The sequence below is a fragment of the Strongylocentrotus purpuratus genome, unplaced genomic scaffold (assembly GCF_000002235.5).
Source record: "Strongylocentrotus purpuratus isolate Spur 01 unplaced genomic scaffold, Spur_5.0 spur5_scaffold_20, whole genome shotgun sequence".
Taxonomy (NCBI): Eukaryota; Metazoa; Echinodermata; class Echinoidea; order Camarodonta; family Strongylocentrotidae; genus Strongylocentrotus; species Strongylocentrotus purpuratus.
Genome location: NW_022145606.1, coordinates 1,412,588 through 1,433,662, shown reverse-complemented (window position 1 = coordinate 1,433,662; position 21,075 = coordinate 1,412,588). Strand labels below are relative to the sequence as shown.

The following is a 21,075-nucleotide window of genomic DNA, read 5'->3' as shown; positions in this document are numbered from 1 at the left end:
TCGGGGGATGGATTTTCAGGGGGTAGGTGTCCGGATACGCAAATATTCACGTAATTTACTCTGGCAGGACGACAAACTATCAACCTCGGTGATAGGTTGTCACATCGCTGGAATAGTCATTCATTATCTGCTTTGCCTTTAATGATAAATGTATATTAATGATTATATTTCCATATGTATTTATTTCAACTGTATGAAAAACCTTTTTTTCATAACAAGGATGAAATTCTATTTTTTACGAAATAGAGGCATTATTTTCTTCTGATAACAGAGGGCTTACGAATTTTGTTGTATTGATAATTTTGTCCCTTTGTTCAAGATCATAACAAGGTTTAAAGGATAATTTCGTTAATCTCTGAAGAAAAAAAATCGTCATGAAAAATATTTCACAGTAAATGGCGTAATGGCATAGTAAGGAAGATAGACTGGGAGAAACAGGGATGGGGAGGCGAAGTGGGACACCTCATTCGAATTTTAAACATCTTACACTGTTGGTCATAATGGTGGAATAATTATTTTTACCCCAATTTATTGAATGATTTTGACACTGATTTATTCCTAATAGATCTAGATAATAGTATAAATTCTCAGATTTTATTAAATGACAATGGGGGAGTGTTTGTTTTGCGTGACTTCTAAAGCATGTATGTGCTACTATGCTAATCAACTAGGGGAACTACGTCCTTACGTCATATCTGACAGTAATGGGGATTAATGCCTCATAAAAGGGCACTAATATAGCACGTCGACACGGTATTTATCCTTGGGGCTCACAGTAACGAAGCCGTTGCTTAGCCAATGATTCATGACTGTACGCAGCGGGCGCTTGGGTACGTCGACGCCCCCACACAAAAAAAAATGAACAAAGAAAATAGAATAAATTATCAATGATTCATTGCATTTTCCCCCAATCCCCAAGAGGAAAAATGCCTGTGTAGGGCCATGCAATATGGCCTCTTTGCTGTGAGCCCCCAGGATAAAAAAAACCGTGTCGATGTGCTATATTAGTGCCCTTTTTTGAGGCATTAATCCCCATTACTGTCAGTTATGACTTAAGGACGTAGGTCCCCTAGTTGATTAGCATAGTAGCAAACACATGCTTTATAAGTCACGCAAAACAAACACTCCCCAATTGTCATTCAATACAATCTGAGAATGTATACAATTATCTAGATCTATTAGGAATAAATCATTGTCAAAATCATTCAATAAATTGGGATACAAATAATTATTCCACCATTCTGACCAACAGTGTATAACGGATTTTGTTCAACTTTATTATTGGGGACTATGTCAAAATAAAAACATTATGAAATTTCATATTCATCTTTTCTTAATTGTCAGAGTTTTGTGCTATTAGACAACTATTATATATATTCCCCTTTTTCATCCACATATAAGCCTATTAAAACCCGGTCTATAGACTCACTTGTCTGTTCTTTCGTGATGGAAATCGGTGAATGAGACGCAAATAATTTGAAAGGTCGACATATTTTTATGTTAGAAATATGATATCATGTTTTAGATTCAACTTCAAATATCATTTAAATAGTAATAACAATATTTGTGGTTATATAGCGCTTAATACGTCGGGAATTTCCAAGTTTCTATGCGCTTTACATTATTACCCCGGTCATCAGATTCTGGCTTGTCCGCCCACAATGTATGCACTTTCCATTTCAACAAGAGCTACTAGTCTCAAATTGTTAGGCATACCACACTGACCTTCACATCCTACCGGGTACCCATTTAAGACCTGGGTGGAGAGTGGCAAATGTAGATTAATGTCATGCCAAAGGACATTAGTGCCGCGGCGGGACTCGAACTACGGACCTAGTGATCAAAATACGGTGACAATACTGCACATGATACACATTCAACGACATTTCTTCATTAATAATACTCCTTCAAAATAGATGGCTGGCGAATTCCAAGCAAGTCTAACTGTAACCCAAATCTTTACCTTGATTTGTTTTATGTCTCTGATCATCTGAAAAAAGGAAAGACCTTCACGTTACTTACTGATAAAACTTGCATTATCAATTAACGTCATCTCGAAATCAGTATTAGGTACCTACTTATGAGAAAGTTTTAAAGGTGAGAAACGGTCTAGAAAATACGATTATATTGTACGATGGAAATCAAGTATTTAGTCTTGATAAAGAAGTTTTCCTTATCATTTCATTTTGTTGGGTTGCTTCTTTTTGATAAAAAGAATTTTTTTTGAAAAGTTATTGTGATATAGTATAATATAATTATAAGCTCTGTTCCACTACGGCTGCCAAGGAGGAGGACAGATTGAGGTTCAAAACAAACATGAAAATGTATCAAATAACATTAAGAAATTTTACGAAAACTAAGGCTTTCGCAATTTCTCTCTCGTCTCTTTAATTTTTTACTAAGTAACATAATCTATTTGCCAACGGCACTACGGAATTCAGTCTAACAAAATTGTCTTGACACGATCACTTAAAGGAAATACACAGTTTTGGAAATTTTGAAAATTGGCTGGATTGTGATTCTTTACAATTTTGATATATTTGGATGCCCCTGTGGATGTATTATAAGCACTAGAAAATTTAGCCCCTAAAACCGTTCATCTTTCGAGAAAAGATGAATATAACAATTTCGAAAAGGGCCTATGGCCTTACAATGGTAGCTGCGCAGCGACCATGAACATCTCAGAATATGTAGTTGAGATATATAACTTCCAAACAAGAATAGCTAATCGGTTGATTTTAGTCAAGAAACATTGTTTAATAGCTTAATTAATATCTTGACCTTAAGAGGGAGCTATACAAAATAAAGAGTTTATTATTTACAACTTGGCACAGACAGACTAGATTTGAAGCACTGGAAAGTGTCGTCTGATCCGCCGATTGCCGTCTGCTATAATCGCGAACTAGCCTACGTTTGTGCTGGCGAAAATGACACAACCGGAGCAATATGCATATCAATAATGATTTTGTAATTCCATCTTGACGAGTACGTTTATTTAGATGGATATGGACATGGGTGTGTAGTTCCGTGTGGGTTTGTGTATACATGTGTGGGTAGATATAAATATATATATTGATATATATAGGCCTATATATATGCATATACAATCTTTTCTCGTTTTACTCCCTCCCTCTCCGTCTCTCTCTCTCTCTCTTCCTTTCACCTTTTCTCTAAATCTCTCCTTTACTCTCCGTAAATTATCTTTTATGTCTGTTTTACTGTCTTAATTTGTTTCTCCCTGTCATCCCATTGACTCCCTGTCTTTCTTTCATATGGACGCTTTTTAATATTTTCTTACAAATATGCAGCAGTTTAATCAAAGTAAACAATCTGAGAGCTTTAAATTAAATTATGAAAATAATATTCGTTAAATCAATGGAATTAAGTGGAGCCTTTCCCAATCCACAGTATGTGCAATCATATCAGGTTACAGCCGTCGTGCAGGTATATATGTATATATATATATATATATATTGTAATTGTTATTATCATCTTATGACGATGGTCTAAACACGGAATGTGTCAGGTAGGAAAACAACAATTCTTAACAAACTTAATTTATACACACAATTAACCCCATCACGCGATGCCATATATATTAAAATGAATCCTGTAAAACTCCTTGCTCCATATTTTTAGTCATTTTAAAATTATTATTATTATTATTATTATTATTATTAAATTCACTATTATTAAAAAGATTGTTCTAACTATTGCGATGTGATACTATTTTGTAAATGTTTATAAATTATTCACTGTATTACAGTCATTACTAATTTCTTTTAACATTTAAATTGAATTATCTTTTTATTTGAATACTGGACGCCTGCACCTTCCAGTTCACCTAGTAAAATGTATAAGGTCATTATAAGTTAACCAATGTTTTATAATTTATGAGCAGAGCATATGATGGTGTATAAAATATTCAATCTCTTAAAAGACTCCAAAGCGTTATCAGTAAGTACTTAAAAACGCCGGAGGTAAGCAATCATAACATATTTAACGACATGATAGCTGCTATTACCATAAATAGACCGAGTGAGCAAACATTCCTTATCACAAGCCTATGAGAAAAAATGCCGGTCACAGGTTACGTATTTTGCATTCTGACTATTGGAATACAATCGTTCGTAACAGGTAAATGAAATATTTCGTAATGAGGCACTTATTACAGACGTATGTATTAAACGTAATTATATAACACAAATGAACCATTTCTGGCAGGTTTTACAAGCTTTCATAACATCTTGCAAATGGTCAATTGATATTATTTTGGTTTTATAAATCAGCTATATTGGCATTAAATAGTGCTTCATACTGAATACATAAAAGCGGTCATTCGTCATAATGATAATGAAAGTCATTTTTGTATGAAAAACTGAAATGACTTGTCCTTTTGATATGATAGAGGTACCTTCTTTGGTTATATAGACTTTATTTTCCATTTCCACTTGTAAACTCTATACGGTGTGAGTCAACAACAAGTTTACACCTAGAAAATTGCTAATCATTAAAAAAGTAATGAACAGTAAATGATTATACATTTTATGGAAGAGTGTTTTATCCCAAATCAATTGGTATCATTTTTGTGTGGTATATGTTCACGCTTGGATGAAAAGGATGCAATGTTTGCGAGAGTGCACAAATCGACTTGCGTCAAAGTGATGCCTACAGTATGTAGTATGTTTGGATTAGCGGAGTGAGATAATGAATTGAATGTATCGAATGAAATGCATTGCATATGCTTTTTGCAGAAGCAAAGTCACACACACACAAACACACTCACGCAGAATGATATTCGATATTCGATATGTGTGGCATGATTATTTTTTTCAAGGATGTTATTTGGATCTGCAAAGACCAAATTAATACAAAACGAAAAAAAAAATGGCAGTCCTTATTCAACCCGATGCACTTTTTATAGGCATGTTTTTGCCCATATATGCTATGTAATACATGAGCTCGCGCGCCCGGATATTTTTCTTGAACGGACGCTCATTCCGTTATTAATAGTGATAAAGAGATGAACATGGTATCAAATTGTTCAGAAAAATATGAGGAATATCCTGTCAAAACAAATATACAAGGAATTATTTTTCGTTCGGCCGTGACAAACAAAAACTCGCAAAACTGCCCGTTTGCGCGATTTTTTATGAAATGCTTATAATTGCATAAAACGTATTCAAAAAAAAATTTAAACGATTTTGAGCAATTTAAAATTTTACGCGCGCGTTAACGCGTGCACGTACACGTACGCGCAGTTTTGCGCCCATTTATTGACCTGAAATTGACCGGACAGATATTGATCTTAATCCTGATAATTATAAATGAGAAATTCCTTTCCGTTATGAAGATATGATCATAAGTTGATTTTCACAAAATGGCGCCTGGATGACGTCACGATAATTTTGACTCTCTAAAAAGTCACGCAGTTCTAAGTTAGACTAAGATCTATCATCATGGCAAGTTTCATGATAATGGCTTTATTCAGTCTTGAGATATCCTGCGAACAAATTCGAGGAAGAATAATAACAAATAATAAATAATAAATAAATAAATAAATAATAAAAATCTTGACGAAATCAAAAGGTGATACGTTGACTTCGTTACGTATCACCTAACTAGACTTTAATTCGTCACTTTGACGAATTAGGTGATACGTATGCTAATGGTTTACATAATAAAGAATGCATTACACGATATCATATTATTTTATGAAATGCTTCATCCATTAAGATCTATCCATATGTCAAGTTTAAATTGTGTCCCCTTGATCATTATGGATCTAGGGAAGATAGATTGAAAAAAATATGACCATTGACCCTGCGCAGTAACCAGTTACACCTTTGATTCTAATTTATATCATGAAGAACACATTTTGACGATTTTATCTTATTCAAAGAAATGAAAATGTAATTGATAAATGATTATCATCATTATGATAATGATGATCATGATAATCATGATGAAGATCATGATCATGAGCGGGATCCTGACATCTTATTGAAAAAATGAGGGGTGATTTAGATAGCACATAGTCTTAGCTATAGCATACTCAAAAATCAACAAAATCCAAGCAGAAATAACGGCGATATTGCTCGCAAAAGACAGGAATGTAGAATCCAGATTTGAGAAAAAATTATCTCCCACAGGGATTACACACAAAAAGTAATGGATTAGGTGAAAATAGGGAAACACTAAAGTAAATAGGGTTGTTTATTACATTATTTGCGATTCTACGTGTTTAAATAATCAAAGGAGATGGTACAGTGAAAGGTCAAAAGGAAAAAAAAAGTGGAGAAAAAATTGTTGGAGACACCCGGACTCGAACCCGGGATCTCAAGGTCGGAAGTCAAGTGCGTTACCGATATACCAAAACATTTCCCATAGCGATTACACGTAAACGAAAATGGAATTCTAAAATCCCACTTTGCAAGTAAAATATGAGCATGATCCCGGCATATGATCGAAAAATGAAGTACACATTGGAGATAGTGCATTGTCTCAGCTACAACATATCCGAAGCTCACGGAAAACAAAGTTAAAAAAACGGAGATGTTGCTCGCGAAAGACGGAAATGTAGAATGCAGTTTTCAGAAATAGTCATGTCCCATAGACAATACACGCAAAATGTGAAAAATTGACATGCCTCCTTTAATCGCAAAAATACGCCATGATACCTTTGTCAAACTGGACAATTATGTACACTGCATTTGTAGAAAATTGTCTCAGCTAGAACATATCAAAATTTGAAAGAAAATTGATCAATATTTACAGAGATACTATCAATTTTCCGAAAATATATTGACGTCATAATATGCAAATTAAAATTTTGAGTTTGGAGGCCATTATGATGACGTTATGAGTTAATTGAGGGTCAAATGAGACATGAAATCATATTTCCAACTCATAATCTATCTAAATATGAAAAAATATTGGGAGTTTCTATCTATTCTGAAGAGTTACAAAGAATTTTGTATAGGCATGTTTTTGCTCATGTATTGTGGATAAAGATAACGCAGTTCCGCGCCCGCTGTCAACTTTGACGGACGCTCATTGCGTTATTAAAAGATGAACAAGTTATTAAAACGCTTGGAAAAATGTGCCAAATATGATGATAGAGAAAATTCGGCGATTCTATGTTGCTAAATGCTAGTACGCGCAAAAAACGCGCGCGCATGCGCGTGAGCGTGATTTTTTGTCAAATGCTCTATATGGCCTGAAACGTATGCAAAAAAAAATTGGGATGATTTGGAGCATTTTAAATTTTTGAGCGCGCGCAACTACGCGTACGCGCATTTTTACGCGCATATATTGACCTCAAATTGACCGGACGGATCTTGACCTTGATCATGACAAATATGAATGAGAAATGGCTTTCTGTTATGAAGATATGATCATAAGTTGATTTTAACAAAATGGCGTCTAGATGACGTCACGATAATTTTGAGTCTTTGAAAAGTCACGCAGTTCTAAGTTAGACTAAGATCTATCATCATTGAAAGTTTCATGACAATGGCTTTATTCATTCTTGATATATCCTGCGAACAAAATCGAGGAAGAATAATAAGAAAAACTAGACTTTAATTCGTCACTTAGACGAATTAGGTGATACGTATGATATTGGTTTACATAACAAAGAATGCATTACACGATATCATATTATTTTATAAAATGCTCTTCCCATAATGATCTATCCATATGTCAAGTTTAAATTGTGTCGATCCCTTGATCATTATGGATCTAGGGAAGATAGATTGAGACAATATATGACCATTGACTCTGTGCAGTAACCAGTTACACCTTTGACTCTAATTTACATCATGAAGAACACATTTTGACGATTTTATCTTATTCAAAGAAATGAAAATGTAATTGATAAATAATTATCATCATTATGATAATGATGATCATGATGATAATGAAGATGATCATGATCATGAGCGTGAACCTGATATCTTATTGAAAAAAATGAGGGGTGATTTAGATAGCATATAGTCTCAGCTACAACATACTAAAAAATCAACAAAATCCAAGCAGGAACAACGGCGATATTGCTCGCAAAAGACAGAAATGTAGAATCCAGATTTGAGGAAAAGTCATCTCCCATAGGGATTAGACATAAAAAGTAATCGTTTAAGTGAAAATAGAGTAATAATAAAGCAAATAGTTTATTACATTATTTGCGGATTTACGTGTTTTAATAATCAAAGGAGATGGTACAGTGAAAGGTCAAAAAGAAAAAAAAAAGTAAAGGGGAAAAAAATGGTTGGAGACGCCCAGACTCGAACCAGGGACCTAGAGGATAGAAGTCAAGTGCGTTAACGATATACCAAAACAATTCACATAGCGATTACACGTAAACGGAAAATGGAATTCTCAAACCCCACTTTGAAAGTGCAATACTAGCATGATCCCTGCATCTGATCAAACAATAAAAGGCACATTTGTGATAGCTTATTGTCTCCGCTACAACATACTCGAAGCTCAGCGTAAACAAAGATAAAACAACAGAGATATTGCTCGCGAAAGACGGAAATGTAGAATCCAGTTTTGAGAAATAGTCATGTCCCATAGACAATACACGCAAAATGTGAAAAACTGACATGCCTCCTTTAATCGCTAAAATACGCCATGATACCTTTGTCAAACTGGAAAGGTGCGGACACTGCATTTGTAGAAAATTATCTCAGCTAGAACATATCGAAATTTAGGAGAAAAACAATTTATATTTACAGAAATACAATCAGTTTTCCAAAAATATGCAAACGTCATAATATGCAAATTGAAATTTTGAGTTCGGAGGCCATTATGATGACATTATGAATTAATTGAGGGTCAAGTGAGACATTAAATCATATTTCCAACTCATAATCTATCCACATATGAAAACATATTGGGAGGTCCTATCTATTCTGAAGAGTTACAATGAATTTTGTATAGGCATGTTTTTGCCCATGTATTGTGGATAAAGATAACGCAGATCCGCGCGCGCTGTCAACTTTGGCGGACGCTCATTGCGTTATTAAAAGATGAACAAGTTATCAAAATGCTTGGAAAAATGTGCCAAATATGATGATAAAGAAAATTCGGCGATTCTATGTTGCAAAATGCTAGTACGCGCAAAAAAACGCGCGCGCATGCGCGTGAGCGCGATTTTTTATTAAATGCTCTAAATGGCCTGAAACGTATGCAAACAAAATTTGGGATGATTTAGAGCATTTTAAATTTTTGCGCGCGCGTAAACGCGCGGAGGAGCGCGCACGCGCGAATTTGCGTACGTTTTTTGACCTGAAATTGACCGGACGGATATTGATCTTAATCATGATATTTATGAATGAGAAGTAATTTTCCGTTATGAAGATATGATCATAAGTTGATTTTCACAAAATGGCGCCTAGATGACGTCACGATGATGTTGAGTTTATGAAAAGTCACGCAGTTCTAAGTTAGACTAAGATCTATCATCATAGCAAGTTTCATGATAATGGCTTTAGCCATTCTTGAGATATCCTGCGAACAAAATTGAGGAAGAATAATAATAATTTCTTCTATACAGACACAAAATAAATACTAGACTTTAATTCGTCACTTAGACGAATTAGGTGATACGTATGATAATGGTTTACATAACGAATAATGCATTACACGATATATTATTTTGTAAAATGCTTCTCCCATTTATATGCTTCTCCCATTATGATCTATTCAAATGTCAAGATTAGATTGTGTCTCCTTGATCATCATGGATCTAGGAAAGATAGATTGAAACAATATATGACCTTTGACCCTGTGCAGTAACCAGTTACACATTTGACTCTAAAATACATCATGAAGAACACCTTTTGACGATTTTATCTTATTCAAAGAAATGAAAATGTAATTGATAAATGATTATCATCATTATGATAATGATGATCATGATCATGATCATGAGCGCGATCATGACATCTTATTGAAAAAAATGAGGGTTGATTTAGATAGCATATAGTCTCAGCTACAACATATTCAAAAATCAACAAAATCCAAGCAGAAATAACGGCGATATTGCTCGCAAAAGACAGGAATGTAGACTCCAGATTTGAGAAAAAGTCATTTCCCATAGGGATTACACCCAGAAATTAATGGATTAAGTGAAAATAGGGTAATAATAAAGTAAAAAGGGTTATTTATGACATTATTTGCGAATCTACGTGTTTAAACAATCAAAGGAGATGGTACAGTGAAGGTCAAAAGGAAAAAAAAGTGGAGCAAAAAATTGTTTGAGACACCCGGACTCGAACCAGGGATCTCGAGGTTGGAAGTCAAGTGCGTTACCGATATACCAAAACATCTCCCATAGCGATTACACGTAAACGGGAAATGGAATTCAGAAATCCTACTTTGCAAGTGAAATATCAGCATGATCCCGGCATCTAATCGAAAAAATAAAGGGCACACTTGTGATAGCTTATTGTCTCAGCTACAACATATCCGAAGCTCAGCGAAAACGAAGCTAAAACAACGGAGATTTTGCTCGCGAAAGACAGGAGTGTAGAATCCAGTTTTGAGAAAAAGTCATGTCCCATAGAGAATACACGCAAAATGCGAAAAATTGACATGCCTCCTTTAATCGCAAAAATACACCATGATACTTTTGTCAAAAATAAAAATTGTGAATACTACATTTGTAGAAAATTGTCTCAGCTAGAACATATCAAAATTTAAAAAAAAATTGATCCATATTTACAGAGATACAATCAATTTTCCAAAAATATGCTGACGTCATAATATGCAAATTGAAATTTTGAGTTTGAAGGCCATTATGATGACGTCATGAGTTAATTGAGGATAAAATGAGACATGAAATCATATCTGCAACTCATAATCTATCCAAATATGAAAAAATATTAGGAGTTTCTATCTATCCTAAAGAGTTACAATGAATTTTATATAGGCATGTTTTTGCCCATGTATTGTGGATAAAGATAACGCAAATCCGCGCGTGCTGTCAACTTTGACGGACGCTCATTGCGTTAATAAAAGGTGAACAAATTATCAAAATGCTTGGAAAAATGTACCGAATATGATGACAGAAAAAAATCGGCGATTCTATGTTGCAAAATGCCAGTACGCGCGAAAACGCGCGCGCATGCGCGTGTGCGTAATTTTTTTTAAAATGCTCCATATGACCTGAAACGTATGCAAAAAAAATTTAAGACGATTTTGAGCAATTTAAAATTTTACGCGCGCGTTAACGCGCGCACAAACGCGTACGCGCATTTTTGCGTGCATTTATTGACCTGAAATTGACCGGTCGGATATTGATCTTAATCATGATAAATATGAATGAAAAATTACTATCCGTTATGAAGATATGATCATTAGTTGATTTTCACAAAATGGCGCCTGGATGACGTCACGATGACTTTGAGTCTTTGAAAAGTCACGCAGTTCTAAGTTAGACTAAGATCTATCATCATTGAAAGTTTCATGACAATGGCTTTATTCAGTCTTGAGATATCCTGCGAACAAATTCGAGGAAGAATAATAAAAATAAATAATAAAGAAAAATCTTGACGAAATCAAAAGGTGATACGTTGACTTCGTTACGTATCACCTAACTAGACTTTAATTCGTCACTTAGACGAATTAGGTGATACGTATGATAATGGTTTACATAACGAATAATGCATTACACGACATATTTTTTTGTAAAATGCTTCTCCCATTTATATGCTTCTCCCATTATGATCTATTCATATGTCAAGATTAAATTGTGTCTCCTTGATCATCATGGATCTAGGGAAGATAGATTGAAACAATATATGACCTTTGACCCGGTGCAGTAACCAGTTACACATTTGACTCTAATTTACATCATGAAGAACACCTTTTGACGATTTTATCTTATTCAAAGAAATGAAAATGTAATTGATAAATGATTATCATCATTATGATAATGATGATTATGATCATCATGATCATGGTCATGAGCGCGATCATGACATCTTATTGAAAAAATGAGGGTTGATTTAGATAGCATATAGTCTCAGCTACAACATATTCAAAAATCAACAAAATCCAAGCAGAAATAACGGTGATATTGCTCGCAAAAGACAGGAATGTAGACTCCAGATTTGAGAAAAAGTCATCTCCCATAGGGATTACACGCAAAAAGTAATGGATTAAGTGAAAAAGGGTAATAATAAAGTAAAAAGGGTTATTTATGACATTATTTGCGATTCTACGTGTTTAAATAATCAAAGGAGATGGTACAGTGAAGGTCAAAAGGAAAAAAAAAGTGAAGCAAAAAATTGTTGGAGACACCCGGACTCGAACCAGGGATCTCGAGGTTGGAAGTCAAGTGCGTTACCGATATACCAAAACATCTCCCATAGCGATTACACGTAAACGGGAAATGGAATTCTCAATCCTACTTTGCAAGTGAAATATGAGCATGATCCCGGCATCTAATCGAAAAATAAAGGGCAGACTTGTGATAGCTCATTGTCTCAGCTACAACATATCCGAAGCTCAGCGAAAACGAAGCTAAAACAACGGAGATTTTGCTCGCGAAAGACAGGAGTGTAGAATCCAGTTTTGAGAAAAAGTCATGTCCCATAGAGAATACACGCAAACTGTTAAAAATTGACATGCCTCCCTTAATTGCAAAAATACACCATGATACTTTTGTCAAAAATAAAAATTGTGAATACTGCATTTGTAGAAAATTGTCTCAGCTAGAACATATCAAAATTTAAAAGAAAATTGATCCATATTTACAGAGATACAATCAATTTTCCAAAAATATGCTGACGTCATAATATGCAAATTGAAATTTTGAGTTTAGAGGCCATTATGATGACGTCATGAGTTAATTGAGGATCAAATGAGACATGAAATCATATCTCCATTTCATAATCTATCCAAATATGACAAAATATTAGGAGTTTCTATCTATTCTAAAGAGTTACAATTAATTTTATATAGGCATGTTTTTGCCCATGTATTGTGGATAAAGATAACGCAAATCCGCGCGTGCTGTCAACTTTGACGGACGCTCATTGTGTTAATAAAAGGTGAACAAATTATCAAAATGCTTGGAAAATGTACCAAATATGATGACAGAAAAAAATCGGCGATTCTATGTTGCAAAATGCCAGTACGCGCGAAAACGCGCGCGCATGCGCGTGTGCGTAATTTTTTTATCAAATGCTCCATATGGCCTGAAACGGATGTAAAAAAAAATTGGGATGATTTGGAGCATTTTAATTTTTTTCGCGCGCGTAAACGCGCGGACATAAGCGTACGCGCATTTTTGCGCGCATTTATTGACTTGAAATTGACCGGACGGATATTGAGTTTAATCATGATAAATATGAATGAAAAATGGCTTTCCTTTATGAAGATATGATCATAAGTTGATTTTCACAAAATGGCGCCTGGATGACGTCACGATGACCTTGACTGTCTGAAAAGTCACACAGTTCTAAGTTAGACTAAGATCTATCATCATTGAAAGTTTCATGATAATGGCTTTATTCAGTCTTGAGATATCCTGCGAACAAATTCGAGGAAGAATAATAAAAATAAATAATAACTAGAAATTTAATTCGTCACGAAGACGAATAAGGTGGTCTGTCTAAGTCTTATGATAGATTTGAGAATGGGAGAAGTTATATAGACATGTAAACAATGATGATCATGATGAACATGATGATGATCATGATAGTAAAGGTGATGATGATCATGATAATGATAATGTTATATGATGATAAAAACGATAATGTTACTGATGATGATGATAATGATCATGATCATGGTGATGTTGATGATCATCGTCTTCAGACCATGATGATGATGATGATGGTGACATTGATGATGATGATGATGATGATGATATTGATGATGATGACGATGATGAGTATGAGCATGATCCTGACATCTAATTGAAAAAATGAGGAAATATTTGTATAGCAAATAGTCTCAGCTACAACATACTGAAATTTGGGAGAAAACTGTTGAGTAAGAACCGAGATACTGGTCAAAACACATTGTCATGCAGATTCATGTTTTGAAAAAAGTGGCCTCCCATAGACATAACACGCAAATATGACAAATTATGCATTGTCGCATTTAATCGAATATTTAACTATGATGAAGTCATCTAAATGAAAATAAATGACATATTTCTGATAGAAAATTATCTCAGCTACAACATTCCGAAATCTGGGAGAAAATCGATCACTGATGAGCGAGATAATCTCAATTAAACAAAGACAAAAATGACGTCATCAACAAAATACATTTTCTTTAGTTTCCCAGGTCGAAAATCCCATAGAAACCAGTAGAGAAAACAAGTATTTCTAACGGTTTCTAGTGGGCAATTCTCTACTGGTTTCAATATGGAAAGTGGCGCTTTTTCCATTAGAAACCAGCAGAAAAAAATCGTACTGGAACCAGCAGAAGACCAGTAGAAGACCATTAGCAAAACCTAATGGCACCATTAGGAGACCAGTAGGAATCCCAACTGGAACCATTAGGAGACCAGTAGGAAACAAGTACAAATCCCCACTGGAACCAGTAGGGGACCAGTAGAAATCGATATAAAAACCATTAGAAGACCAGTAGAAAAGAAGTGCTGGAACCATTAGACAAGTAAAAAAGAAGTCATGGAACCATTAGGAGACCAGTAGGAATCCATACAGAAACCATTAGGATACCAGTAGAAAACCAGTAGAAAACCCCAATGGAACCATTAGGAGACCAGTAGGAATCCCAACTGGAACCATTAGGAGACCAGTAGGAATCCATACAGAAATCATTAGGATACCAGTAGAAGACCAGTAGAAAACCCTAATGGAACCATTAGGAGACCAGTAGGAATCCCAACTGGAACCATTAGGAGACCAGTAGGAATCCATACAGAAACCATTAGAAGACCAGTAGAAAACCATAATGGAACCGTTAGGAGACCAGTAGGAATCCCAACTGGAACCATTAGAAGACCAGTAGGAATCCATACAGAAACCATTAGGATACCAGTAGAAGACCAGTGGAAAACCCTTATGGAACCATTAGGGACCAGTAGGAATCCCAACTGGAACCATTAGGAGACCAGTAGAAAACAAGTATGAATCCCCTATGGAACTAGTAGGAGACCAGTAGAACACAAGTAGGAATCCTCAATTGAACCACAGCATTGGTTACATTACATGGTTGACATTTTTTTGATCAGTTTAAATTCTACTACATCAATGCACTTCCAACACAGTACTCCTCACAAAATCTGCCAGCCCTTGTTTTGTTTTTTTGTACTTTAAAAGGGCATGCTGGTCTGCAAAGTAGACACGAAAATGACAGTAGCTGGCATGAAGTTTGCTTCCAACACAATTAACTATTTTCTTGAGGTTCAGCCATTTCTCTCGCAAACGTCTTTTAACAAAAGGCATCACAATCATGTTGGTTCATCTTTATCATATTTAACACTTAACAGTGTATCCTTTAATTATCTGTCAGAATATCATACATCATATAGTGATTACAATGACATGAATTTTAAAAGCAAGGTTAACAGCTTAAATGAAACAGGATTTTTTTTACACATTTCAACAACAAAAGAAGAAATATAAAAAAAAAACAATGTTAAATTGGCTAATTATTGTCTAGAAATTATGGCCAGTTTTAACAAAGAGAAATCAATCTTGAAAATTTGAAGTAGATGTTTAAAAGAGTAGGTTTGGCAATTTGCAATAGTTATCTTACGGTAGCCATCATGAGTAGAAACAATGAGAAATAGTTTTTGCTGAGAAATTTCGTTTGTAATTTTCCACCATGGAGAATAAGTTCATTTGCACAAATTTAAGTACTTCATTCATGTATATTAAATAGAGAATAATTCACAAATGATTACGCAAAGCATGATTTTGACCTGTAGATTGTCATAGTACATGTAAAAGATTGATATGAAGTTGCAGCAATTGGAAATGTAATATTGTGTACTACATAATATAAGCCTGCTACATTCACAAGCAAAACAAATTCATTTACGGTCTTACTATTTTGACAAGTGCTGTGATATGCTGTTCATCAATAAATGTAACTTGATAGTACAGTGTATTATGACAAAGTATGACAAATCGATAAATGAAATATGGTCCATATTTAAGAAGGGTTTGAATTTAAAAATGAAATAGATTTCATAATTACGAAAAATATAAATGGTGCATAATTCTGGAATTAAAAAAGGGGCGTTAATAACGATATTGAAATAGGGTTCATAATTCGGCAAATGAAATGGTGTTATTTTGAATATGAAATAGGATTCATTATATTGACGGTTCGTAATTCCAAAAAGGATAAAGGGTTCTATTTGCATTTTCAGAATAATAAACTTTTGGAAGTATATTGAGCCCTATTTAATTTTCTGAATTATGAACCATATTTCATTTTTGGAATTACGAATCCTAGTTCATTTTCAGAATTAGGAATCCTACTTCATTTGTAGAATTATGAACCCTTTAGAATTTATAAAATTATGAACCCTCAGAAAACTACATAACAGTTCAAAGATTTCCTATCCATATGAATACATGTACTGTACGTAGGTCATTTTCGTATTGTAATCAAATTTAATGAATACGGTAGGTCCTTGTTAAGTGCCTCATTACCAATTATTAAATTCACCTGTTACGAATAAATGTATTTAAATAGTCAGAATACAAATTGAATACATTACGTGTTGCTAGTACTATAGGTAGGACAAACATTATGTCTTGCCCTACCTAACAACACATAATGTTTGCATATCGCATTCTGACTATTGAAATACAATTATTCTTAATAGGTGAAAGAGATAATTTGTTCCGCGGCACTTTGATTTGATTTATAACGAAAATGGCCTAATCACATTATGTTACATAGGGCTTACCCTTTACACTTTTTAAAGGGAAATCCAACCTTAACAGACAACTATACTTTTAAAAAATAGCAAATTAAATCTGACAGAAAATAAGGTGGTTATGGATTGTTGAAAGCTGTAATCACTAAACCTAAGGGCATTTTAAATTGGCTGAATCGGTAATGTCACTATGACGAGCTGCTGGACTACTTTCCCATTTATTTCAACACACAAAATTATTTAAATATTTTTTTCTTCAAAATGTATGATTCACGAGTGGCTTTTCTATGTAGAGGACCTGTAATAATGTGCTATTCATAATATATTTTGAGTAGTTCTCAAAGGGAGAAGGCACTTAAAATAAAAAGAGAATTTATTATATTTCATTAACAAATGGGAGAGTTGTCCCATGACTACAGGTGTAATAATAATAATAATAGTGGGTTCTTGTGTAGCGCTCATGTCAGTCAGATTTGACCCTCCTGGCGCTCCCGATTATTACCCTGGCTTTAGCACGGCTGCCATACGGCGCTCTAGCATTTCATTGAGATATGCATGGATTTAGTGATCTCATATTTATATATTATCACAACTCCCTTTATATTGGCCCGATTTATTTCAAACTTTCGCCTTTCTATTTCTCTTATTTTTCAGCTTCCATTTCAATGAACTTATTACAAGGGTTGAATTGTCTTTTAAGGCTCGTTCATATATGATGCTGGAGTTGACATAAAGTTCTATATGCTTTACATTTCTATATATTATAATACAGAGATCACTGAATATGCGCAGTCCAAAATATACAAAAACATGTAGGTCCTTTGTTACCGTTCACTTTAAACATAAAACAAAACTGCAGCATTTTTGGAATTTTTTGGGCGGTTCACGTGCCATACCTGAATAAAGTCTTAAGTGCTTAAGATTGGAATCGATTTGTATTGCATCTACCTCATTCAATTTTTCTCTATTACTAACTTATATAATTTGCCACAGGTTTTAGGAATTGACATTGTGATATGAAGGGGCTGGGGTCGAGTATGAGACTGATCTACTACATAAGCATTATGAAACAGGTCTACTTCATAAATAGTAATAACAAATTTATGCAAATACAGAGATCTTTTACCCAAAGTGTTAATATGTATGTTTGTAAACCCTGGAATTCATTAAAATGGCAAGTGACATGAATGGGCATCTCAGTTCTACATCTAAGCTATTCAGGTTCGTGGCTATAACTCACTCCCCCCCCCCCACCCATCTCTCTCTCTCTCTCTCTCGATATCTCTATAATGAAGGGGAAAGTAACCTCTGTGTGTGTGTAGACCTCATTTTGGAAATATTCCTCTTCAGCTTGGACTCATGGTTTAGATTTTGGGTGGAATCTCCTGTATAATGCAAGTGCTGCTTGATCCAGGGTACATACACGCAAAGAATTCTAATGCATGAATAAAGAGCAAAAAGAAAGGAAAACAAGTTAAGAAAAACTTTTTTCCATTTTAAAACTAGAATGTAAACAATGAATTAAATAATGAATTCTGTCAGAAAAGTGCAGTTTCAAAGATTTATCAGAAATAAAATAATCTCTCATTGCTCACAAACATAATATAAAACATACCTTTGCATTTTAAACATTTGTTGTCAATGCAAACGAGAATCAGGATTTTTTTGCAAATAATTATCAATACACTTCTAGTTTGCTGATGAGAGTAGAATCAAAGCTCTATTGCTATTAAAGGAGGGAAAAGAACACTGTTTGAAACTCACAAAATATGGTCGGTTATTGCAATATACCTGCAGGTTTTAGTGATCTAAAATTAATTGAATTTTATATATTTGAAACTTAGGAAAAATAAGCATTTCAAATCAGTGTCATGATCAGGGAAAAATTAAAAATATATGTACAGAAATAATACAAGTACATCTACACAATTACCGATAATGGCTTCAACTGTGTCACGAGGCTGCTGAATGCTGATCCAGGAGGTTGAGAGAAAGTAGCATTTTCTGCATGGTCTCACGTCAATAAAGGCCTACTGTGTCCACAATATGCTTTGAATCCACTGTTTGGCAAAAGATGTCAAAAGATGCCTACAATTAATAAGAACAAAAATAAAGTTAAAACAAATTGAACGGTTGATGCATGTGCAACACACATACATGTAGGCCTACTACAAACTTCTTTGTACAGCCTGCGGGGGAGGAATTTTGTTTACCATTTACGGGTCTAGCTGTTTATTTCCAGATGAGGGCTTATATTGTGCGAAACTGCGAACACACCAAAAAGTGATTAAAGCCCCCTTCCCCGCTTGTCTTGAAATTAGGGTGCGTTGCAGAAACGGAGTACCGCCTTAACGCACTCTTTCGGGATAAGCGCGGGGGGGTGGGGGGACGGCGGCTTGTCTGATTATCAAGATATTTATGATTGGAATTCAAAATTTCAAAAAACGTTTTCCCCAATGGTTTTATAACACTACAGTCTATTGGGGAAAATGAGTATGGTAAAACCGGTCACTCAAAAGTCAAAGATTTTTACTTTTTGAGGCACTTCATCAAGTTCATGATCATTTTGAAGCGCAATTTTGTTAGGGCTTCAATATTACACCATATCACTGACACTGATAATACGTAGAGCCATGCATGCATCATAGATTTAACATTGTTAAACGATGCCTTTAAAGCCATGTGTAGGTGAATGCACAAACTTGCATCAAGATCTAACATAAAAATACATGGATGGGACAATACAATACATTTCTCATCTTTGCGGCAGGCGTTGAAAGCACTCCTATATAGTAGACACGATCATACATTAATTACTACGTTTCAAAACAGAAAACAGTTACTGCACATATTGCAAATAAATTAGGTAAATCTAAGACTTACCCATATTGAAGAATAGCAGGGGAAAACAAAGTAATAAAAAGATTTTGTCTCTCTGCTCTGGCTCCTGTAGCTGTTGAGGATAGGAATGGCTGTCTTGTGTGTGTGTCATAAGGCATGGTCTGGCTGGGTACACGCACACACTGCATGCATTGATTACATGTGCACACACACACACACACAGTGTTAGTGTAGCCCAGAGAAATGCCAGCTGTGTAGCCGTTTAAAAAAGGCGGCAGTCGCATTTTGGGGTTTTGGGGCTTGTATAGTCTTGATCAATATTGCAGACCTTACAGGGCATATGTCAAGATGTTGCACAATCTGTAAAATAAAACTATTAATATAATGACTAATGACATTTTAGAGTTTTTCATCCCTGTTTTGGGGTTTTTAAATAAATATAGTCAGACTGATTCAGAGGCGGCGCTAGATCTTACTGATTTCTATTTGTTTCAACTGGTTTTCAAATCCATTGACATATATGGGCTCGATCTGCTGGTTTGTAAAGGTTTCTAATGGTAATTGACTTAAGATTTTTACACCCATGTTCAAACCATTAGAATCTACTGGTTTCTATCGGATTCTAGTGGTCTTCAAAACCATTAGGCTCTACTGGTTTTGTAAAGGTGTCTAATGGTTTGACTTAGGATTTTTACACCCATGTTAAAACCATTATATTCTTCTGGTTTCTATCGGATTCTAGTGGTCTTCAAAACCATTAGGCTCTACTGGTTTTGTAAAGGTGTCTAATGGTTTGACTTAGGATTTTTACACCCATGTTAAAACCATTAGATTCTTCTGGTTTCTATCGGATTCTAGTGGTCTTCAAAACCATTAGGCTCTACTGGTTTTGTAAAGGTGTCTAATGGTTTGACTTAGGATTTTTACACCCATGTTAAAACCATTAGATTCTACTGGTTTCTATCGGATTCTAGTGGTCTTCAAAAACCATTAGGCTCTACTGGTTTGTTAAGGTTTCTAATGGTTTGACTTAGGATTTCTACACCCATGTTAAAACCATTAGATTCTTCTGGTTTCTATCGGATTCTAGTGGTCTTCAAAACCATTAGGCTCTACTGGTTTTGTAAATGTGTCTAATGGTTTGACTTATAGATTTGTGCATCCATGTTCAAACCATTAGATCTTACTGGTTTCTATTGGTTTTTTCTGGTCTTCAAACCATTAGGCTCTACTGGTTTTGTAAAGGTGTCTAATGGTTTGACTTAGGATTTTTACACCCATGTTAAAACCATTAGATTCTACTGGTTTCTATCGGATTCTAGTGGTCTTCAATAACCATTAGGCTCTACTGG

General features: G+C 34.7%; 1 long non-coding RNA gene across 1 annotated transcript; it reads right to left on the bottom strand.

The window, feature by feature from the left end:
- Positions 1–15,448: 15,448 nt before the first annotated feature.
- LOC115927150 lies at positions 15,449–19,887 on the bottom strand. Its single transcript, XR_004065453.1, has 3 exons — positions 19,766–19,887; positions 18,816–18,942; positions 15,449–18,317 (listed from the first exon to the last, which is right to left on the bottom strand). It is a non-coding gene; the product is annotated as an uncharacterized LOC115927150 (long non-coding RNA).
- Between the last annotated feature and the right edge of the window lie 1,188 nt (positions 19,888–21,075).